We start from the raw sequence: 7,754 nt of genomic DNA, 5'->3' as shown, positions 1-7,754 counted from the left end.
TTTGGCAATTGTAGCAAATCCAGAATGGAAAGCCAAAGACTATGGCCATGAGACTTCACTAGTGTTTGGCTAACAACTGAGTAAGAAGGTAGCATCTGGTGAAGGTATTCAGTTGGGAAATGAAGATGTTTGCAGGGAGAGCAGCATGAGAGTCTCTGATTTCATTCTTCACAGAGATTTGTCCAACTCAGTCACATAGTAGCTAGTTCTTTTTTTAAGACCTCACAGAACCACTAGAGAGCACCATTTCACAAGAGGAACTGAAGGTTTGCCCATTGAGTTGCTGGAATACAGAAAAAGAAAGCTGAAAAGCAGCCTTGGGTTAGAAATCAACCAGTGAATTTCATTTACACTAGACTGTATTCAGAACACAAAAATCATCAAGTAATGTGCTTTAACTCACAGACTCTTTGGCTTTTATTAATCTAATTATTTTTGTGAAGGATGCAAAAACAATCAGTCTAGTTATGTTTTTCAATTTTATTATATGAAGCATACATATGACAAAGTGATATGACAAACTTTACTGCTTTATAAACACACTAGAGGCCCAGTGCATGAAATTCGTGCACATGGGGGGATCCCCTCAGCCCAGCCTGCACCATCTCCAATCCAGGACCCCTTGGGGGATGTCCGACTGCTGGTATAGACCTGATCCTGGGAATCAGGCCTAAACCAGCAATCAGACATCCCTCTCACAATCCTAGAATGCTGGCTACTAATTGCTCACCTGCCTGCCTGCCAGGTCACCCCTAACTGGCCTCTGTGCCAGCCATGTTGCCCCCAACTGCCTCCCTGCTGGCCTGGTCTCTCCTAACTGACCCCCCCTGCATTGGGCTGGTCACCCCTTACTGCCCCTCTTGCCAGCCTGGTCACCCCTACTACTCCCCTTTGCCGGTCTTCTCACCACCAACTGCCCCCCTTTGCCAGTCTGGTTGCCCCCAACTGAACCCCCTGCTGGCCTAGTCACCCCTCACTGCCCCCTCCTGCCAGCCTGGTTGCCCCTAACTGTCCCCCCTGCTGCCTGGTTGCCCCTAATTGGCCCCCTCTGCCAGCCTGGTCACCCCCAATTGCCCCCCCTGCTGGCCTGGTCACCCCATGCCTGCTGTTCAATTGTTTGGTCATCCCTCACTAACACCCCTGCCAGCCTGGTCATAGGCAGCCATCTTGTGAGGGTGTGACAGTCAATTTGCATATTACCTCTTTACTATATAAGATTTCCTATTAAGAATGCTAAGTAAAAATAACTTACAAAAGTTTAAGTTGAAATATTTAGTGCCAATCTGGAAAACCCTATGTCAAATAGCTCTTAATAGGCCTGAAAACTGTAATATTACTGTAAAATTAATTAATTTTTTAAGGCGTAAAAAATTGTGTTAGGTATTATGTCAAAGACACACTAAGATCTGTGTAGAGCTTTGTTAAAAGTTACATTTCAAAATTGCAAAAAATAAAAAAGTGATATTTTCTTTTTTTCCCCTGAGAATTGTCCTAAATTATGTTGACTTCTTATTTCATACTCCACTGAGAAAACAAAGTGTAATGTTAGCCAGCCCAGATAATATCTGAACATTTTATATTGCTGTAAATTGAAATAAAAGAAACAGTGAAAAGATAGAATTTATGTCTAGTTCTAATTTATTCAGTATCCTGGAATTTGACATTTTCATCTTTGTTTAAAAAGAAATAAACAGTTAGGACTATCCCAGGGAACAAAGACATAATTCTGGCAACAGACTAAATATATTTACTTACTAGAGGCTCAGTGCATGAAATTCATGCACTGGGTGGGGGATCCCCTAGCCCAGCCTGCGCCCGCTCACAATCCGGGACCCGTCAGGTAGGGTCCCTAGGCCTGGCTGGTGATCAGGGCCTATCGGGGCTTTCCTTCCTCTGCTGCCGGCAGCTGGCCCCACCCCCACCACTGCCACTGCTTGCCATCTGTGCAGCACTGCCCCCACACCCCCTGCCACCAGTCGCCTCCCTCTGCAGGCAACAGGTGTGGGGTGTGATCACCTGGCTGGCCTGAGCCTCCCTTTGCAGGGCGATCGTTGGATGATGGCAGGGCCCATCGACCAATCGCATCGCACCCGCCTTGGCTGTCCTGGCATCAGTGTGTGTCATAGCGTGGTCGTCCAACATGTTCATCCTCACAGGTGGCAGCAGTCCACATACCACTGCTCTTTGAGCTCCCATCATTCTCCCATGGCAAAGATAGGAAGAGTCTTGAGGATGTAAGACTTAAATATTTAGTGGTTAACTGGACAAAGAAAAGGAATCAATGCAGTACAAACTACATAAATTTTTTTTTATTGTTTACACTAGACTCCCTACCACAATACCACTAACATCATCTGCCCAGAAAAATACACACAACATTTTTTCAGCAAAGTCAAGCTGGGTATCTAATGGACCATTGGTAGTAAAGTTTTTTGAGAGCTACAGAGTCATAGCACCTTTCAGAGCAGGGGTACGGCTAAGAAAGGTACATGGTACCCAAAAGTAATAAGGCCTCTTACCTTATTTTTTGGAATTGATATTTGCACGTCATTTCTGCAATGCCTGATTCTTTCCTGGGCACTATTGTAGCTACTAATGCAAAGCCTAGGAGAAATCTGAATTATCCAGAAAAGTCCTTTCTGACCACCTTTTCTAACACTTGGACCTACTCCCTTTGTCACTCACTGTCATATACACACATTAATTGATTCATTAATTCAACAACAAAAAAGTTATTATCTGCCTGGCAATGTTCTGGGCACTGGGGATATAGCAGTGAATACAACAAAACTGATACTTTCATGCGGATTGAAATAGAGGAAGAAATGCAAAAACAAACAAACAAAACTATAGCAATTCAGTTGGTAAGGAAGTGGCTTGAAGATAAGTAAAGTCAAAGCATGAAAATGGGGGTTGCTTTGCAATTTCTGCAAGGACAGAAGCAGAAAGACCACAAAAACCTGCTGCAATGGAGGGCAAGAGTTGAGGTTAGATTAGTTTTGAGCATTTTAAGGTTATGACGCCTATTTGATATTGAAGTAGAGAGTGTGGGTAAGGAGTTGATAGGCAGGTATGGAATGTAGGAAAGAGGTCAAAGTAAAAAATCCTAATATATAAAAACCCAGGGACCACAGATCCATCCCCGGGCTCTCAGGCTCCATTGATCAGGGGAAGACTAATGGGGGAACCAGGGTCCCTCAGGCTCCAATGAATCCATGCAGCAGTGACATTTTGATTTGGCTGGTCCCTCCCCCAGCATGCAGACTCCCATTGATCAGGGGATGATTAACAGGGAACCCGAATGAGTGGCCCGGGGACTGGCAGGCAGCTGGAAGGCAGGCCTCTTGGTATCAATCAGTGTTGGAGGAGGGGCAGAACTGGGGACTGGCTTCCTTAGTACTCCTGTAAATTCAATCTCCAGAGGTCAGGCCAGGCACCAATGGACCAGCGCCACTGGCACGATCCTGACAGCGCTGCTGGCCTCCTGGAACTCGGCCTTGGGCACTGCAGCCACTTCCCCTGTTTTGGACTAGCTCCCTTAGTAGTCCTGAAGGTTCAATCTAAAGAGGACAGGCCAAGCACCATCGGACCAGTGCCTCCTGCACGATCCCAACAGTGCTGCCGGCCTCCTGGAACTCGACCTCGGGCACTGCGGCCATTTCCCCTCCCTAGATGCTCCACAAGGAAGAAAGGATACCGCCAGCAGCGCCAGGGACGACCAGCGATGACTGACTGCTCTCCCTGTGCTTCCCCCAGTCACTCCAGCCGGCCCCCGCCTGCCCCAAGCCAGATGCAGTGTGATCACTGCACACAGAAGGAATGTAGTAAAAAAACAAAAACCGACGACCAAGAGAATGCCGCAGTCAACGTCTGGAGTCCGGCTCAGGAGAACAGAGAGAAGGGAGAATGCCATAAGTTGGCCGATGCCAAGATATTTCTGAGTGACTGCCTGGCGTGTGACAGTTGTGTGACCGCAGAGGAAGGAGTCCAAGTTTCTCAGCAGAACACCAAGGACTTCTTCCATGTTCTAAACCTTAATAAGAAATATGATACCTCACAGCACAAGGTGCTGGCAGTGTCCGTGTGTCCTTAGTCTCTGCCTTATTTTGCTGCTAAATTCAGCCTCAGTGTCACTGATGCATCCAGAAGACTCTGTGGCTTCCTCAAAAGCCTCGGGACGCACTGTCTTTGACATGAAGATAGCTGCGGACTTCAGCATCCTGGAGTCAGGAGGAATTTGTGCGTCGGTACTGCCAGCACCATAAGGAAGAGCCCCGGCTACCCATGCTGACCTCCGCCTGCCCTGGCTGGGTCTGATATGCAGAGCACATGCTGGGTCACCCCATCACCCCTACCTCTGCATGGCCAAGTCTCCCCAGCAGATCATGGGCTCTCCGGTGAAGGATTACTTCACCAGACAGCAGAACCTGTCCCCAGACAAGATTTTCCACGTCATTGTGGCCCTGTGTTATGACAAGAAACTGGAGGCCCTTTGAGAAGATGTTCCCACAGCTTTACATAGTTCCCTGGGTGCTGACTGCATATTAACCTCAGGTGAAATTGTCCAGGTAATGGAGCAAAGTGACGTCCCCTCGAATGACGCCTGCGTGGACACTCTGTTTGGAGACATGTAGGAGGAGGAGGTGAGGTTCCACGGAGGTGCCAGCTCCGACGGGTACCTGGTGCACATCTTCGGGCACATGGCCAAGGAGCTGCTCAACGAGGACGTGGGGGTGTTCACCAACCGCACCCTGAGGAACAAAGACTTCCAGGAGGTCACCCATGAAAGGGAAGGAGAGGTTCTGCTATGCTTTGAGGCTGCTACAGCTTTCAGAACATCCAGAAGTGGTCCTAAAGCTGTAGAGGGGCAAGTTCCCCTGCCACTTCATGGAGGTCCCGGCCTGTGCCGGGCATGCCTAAGCGGCAGGGGCCAGGCCCAGGCAGAGGATGGGTGTGTGGCAGATGGAAGGCATCTATGCTGCCCTCCTGTTGTGGCCCCCGGAGACCAGCGCCCAGGTGCAGGAGCTGTACCAGGAGTGGCTGCAGGGGGTGGGTGGGGCTACTCCCCCCCCCTGGGTCCAGGTGGCTCTGCACACTGCCTAGCAGGGCCCAGGTCATCCTGCCAGGACATCAAGTAGTAAAGGTCCAGCCGATGCCTGGCCAGCCGATGCCTGAAGAGGGGTGTCAGACACCTGAAGGAAAGGCTTAGCATCTCTGTCATCGCTTTGGTTTTCAGAATTCCCTGCTCCCCATCTGTCGGGTCCCTCCCTCTGAGGGGTGCTGTCGTCATCACATGGGTGCAACTGGAATATTGTATCTCAAGAGGATTGCCCCAATGTACATATCCTTTTATCCGATGGTGAAAAAAATCCCAAAGAACAAGAATGGAGACAGACTACTGTCCTTTAGTCTTAAATAAATTCTCTCAGTCTGAAATGTTTCCAACATTTCAAATGGTTCTGTGTTATTCCCCAACTAGATAAATCTAAGGTGCAGGTATCATATAGGCAGAAAAGTAGATTTATTTGCAGAGAACTAGCCATATTATATTAGTCAAGTCACATAGCTGTCACAAGAGACACTATCATTATGAAGCAAAAGTGATTCTGCTGTTACTAGAAGAATTTTATAATTTTAGCCCACTTGTTGCTTATATAGACACAAATATTTTAAGAAAAATAACTTTTTGGCTTCACTGGATTTTAAGATACATTGGCTTCTACATTTATACTCATAATCATTCTAATTTTATCTTTTTAAAAAGTATTTCTGTTATTTCCTAGTTTAGACTATATTTTGTATTAGGTTTTTAAAAAATAGTAATCAAAGTTACAAACTATGACCCAATTACGTAATTCTTTTTCTTAAAACTTAAATGAAATTGTAAACTTTCAGTACCCCTAAAAATACCCTTGAAATTTGTAACTTCTTGTTTCTAAGTAAAGAGGTTAAATTGACTTCCTATAAATTACGTAGCTTTTGTGGTCAAACCAAGAGAAAGGTGAAAAGGAAATAGATGTATAGGAGTTTCATGCTTATTTGGTTGCAAATGAATTCTGAGACTTTTATGAAAAATTAAAAGTCAATTTTCGAGAAACCTGGCCACTTGAAAAATTTTTCAGAATAGAAAGCAAGCCAGGCCAGTGTGGCTCAGTGGTTGAGTGTTGACCCATGAACTAAGAGGCTGCTGGTTCAATTCCTGGTCAGGGCATTGCCTGGGTTGCAGGCTCAATTCCCCATGCAGAAGGCAGCTGATCGATGTTTCTCTCATTGATTTTTCTATCTCTCTATCCCTCTCCCTTCCTCTATCTAAAAAATATTAATAAAAACATATTAAAGAAAAAAGCAAGATTTTGCAGTATATTCTCTTCAACTGGTTTATCATACAGTTAAGGCTTATAATTAAATCTCTCCTTATTACTGTGTATAATTATGTACTTATGTAATTTTACAGCTACATTTTTGCAGGTAAAATGATTTATTTGTAATTCTTACATATAAACGTAGACTGTAGAACTCCAGAGCAGAGATCATGGCATTGATCTTTTCACCTCTCATGGTTCTTACTTTTCTGATATTCATTGAGAAGCATGGGACACTAGTGTTTTGCAAGTTGAAAGTCTGTATAAAGTCATTTTTATTTTATTCATCAATTTAATACTGGATATGCTGTTATACTTCTGGATACTAAATGTTCATTGATTTTATCTTTTCATCCTATTCAATTCAGTACACCTACCATTTGAGCCCATTATTTAGTCAATGAAAAAAAATTATATACATATCTACACTAATAAAAGACAAAGATGCTAATTGACTGTACCTTTGCTACACCCAAGCCATGCCCACCAGCCAATCAGAGTGACTATATGCAAATTAACCCAACTAAGATGGCGGCCAACAGCCAAGGAGCTGGAGCAAGAAGGAGGCTTGGTTGCCCCAGCGATGGAGGAAGCCAAGCTTCCCACCTGCCCTGGCTGGCTGAGGCCTCTGCTCAAAGACAACAAAGTTTCAATTATAGAAGATAAATAAATCCCAGATACCTGCTTCCAGCCAGCCTCCACTGGGAGCTTGGGTGGCTGGGGGCTGTGGCCAGCCTGCAAACAGCCATCAGCCCCTCACCCAGGATGGCCACACCCTCATAGGGTGAGGGTCCCTGTTGGGGCGCTTGGCCAGCCTGCAAACAGCCATCAGCCCCTCACCCAGACTGGCCAGGTACCCCAGCAGGTCCCCACACCCTGATCTGGGACATCCTTCAGGGAAAACCAGCAGGCCCCCACCCATGTACCAGGCCTCTATCCTATATAATAAAAGGGTAATATGCAAATTGACCCTAATAGCAGAACGACTGGGAATGACTGGTCACTGTGACACACACTGACCACCAGGGGGCAGTCACTCAATGCACGAGCTGCCCCCTGGTGGTCAGTGCGCTCCCACAGGGGGAGCTCTGCTCAGCCACAAGCCAGGCTGACAACTGCCAGTACAGCGATGGAGCTCTGCTCAGCCACAAGCCAGGCTGACAACTGCCAGTACAGCGGTGGTGGTGAGAGCCTCTTCCGCCTCCTCAGCAGTGCTTCGGATGTCTGACTGCAGCTGCCAGAGGGATGTCTGACTGCCAGCTTAGGCCCAATCCCCCGGGGCTTAAGCCAGCAGGTGGTCATTCCCAGAGGGGTCCCAGACTGCAAGAGGGCACAGGCCAGGCTGAGGGACCCTCCCGAGTGCACAAATTTTTGTGCACCGGGCCTCTAGTA

At 46.8% G+C, this 7,754-nt stretch overlaps 1 pseudogene; it reads left to right on the top strand.

Moving 5' to 3' along the window:
* Positions 1 to 3,790: 3,790 nt before the first annotated feature.
* LOC102432165 lies at positions 3,791 to 5,103 on the top strand (annotated as a pseudogene).
* The last annotated feature ends 2,651 nt before the right edge of the window (positions 5,104 to 7,754 follow it).

The sequence above is a fragment of the Myotis lucifugus genome, unplaced genomic scaffold (assembly GCF_000147115.1).
Source record: "Myotis lucifugus unplaced genomic scaffold, Myoluc2.0 scaffold_10, whole genome shotgun sequence".
In the NCBI taxonomy this organism is placed as follows: Eukaryota; Metazoa; Chordata; class Mammalia; order Chiroptera; family Vespertilionidae; genus Myotis; species Myotis lucifugus.
The sequence above is the reverse complement of the archived record's forward strand: the minus strand, read 5'-3'. Positions and strand labels throughout refer to the sequence as shown.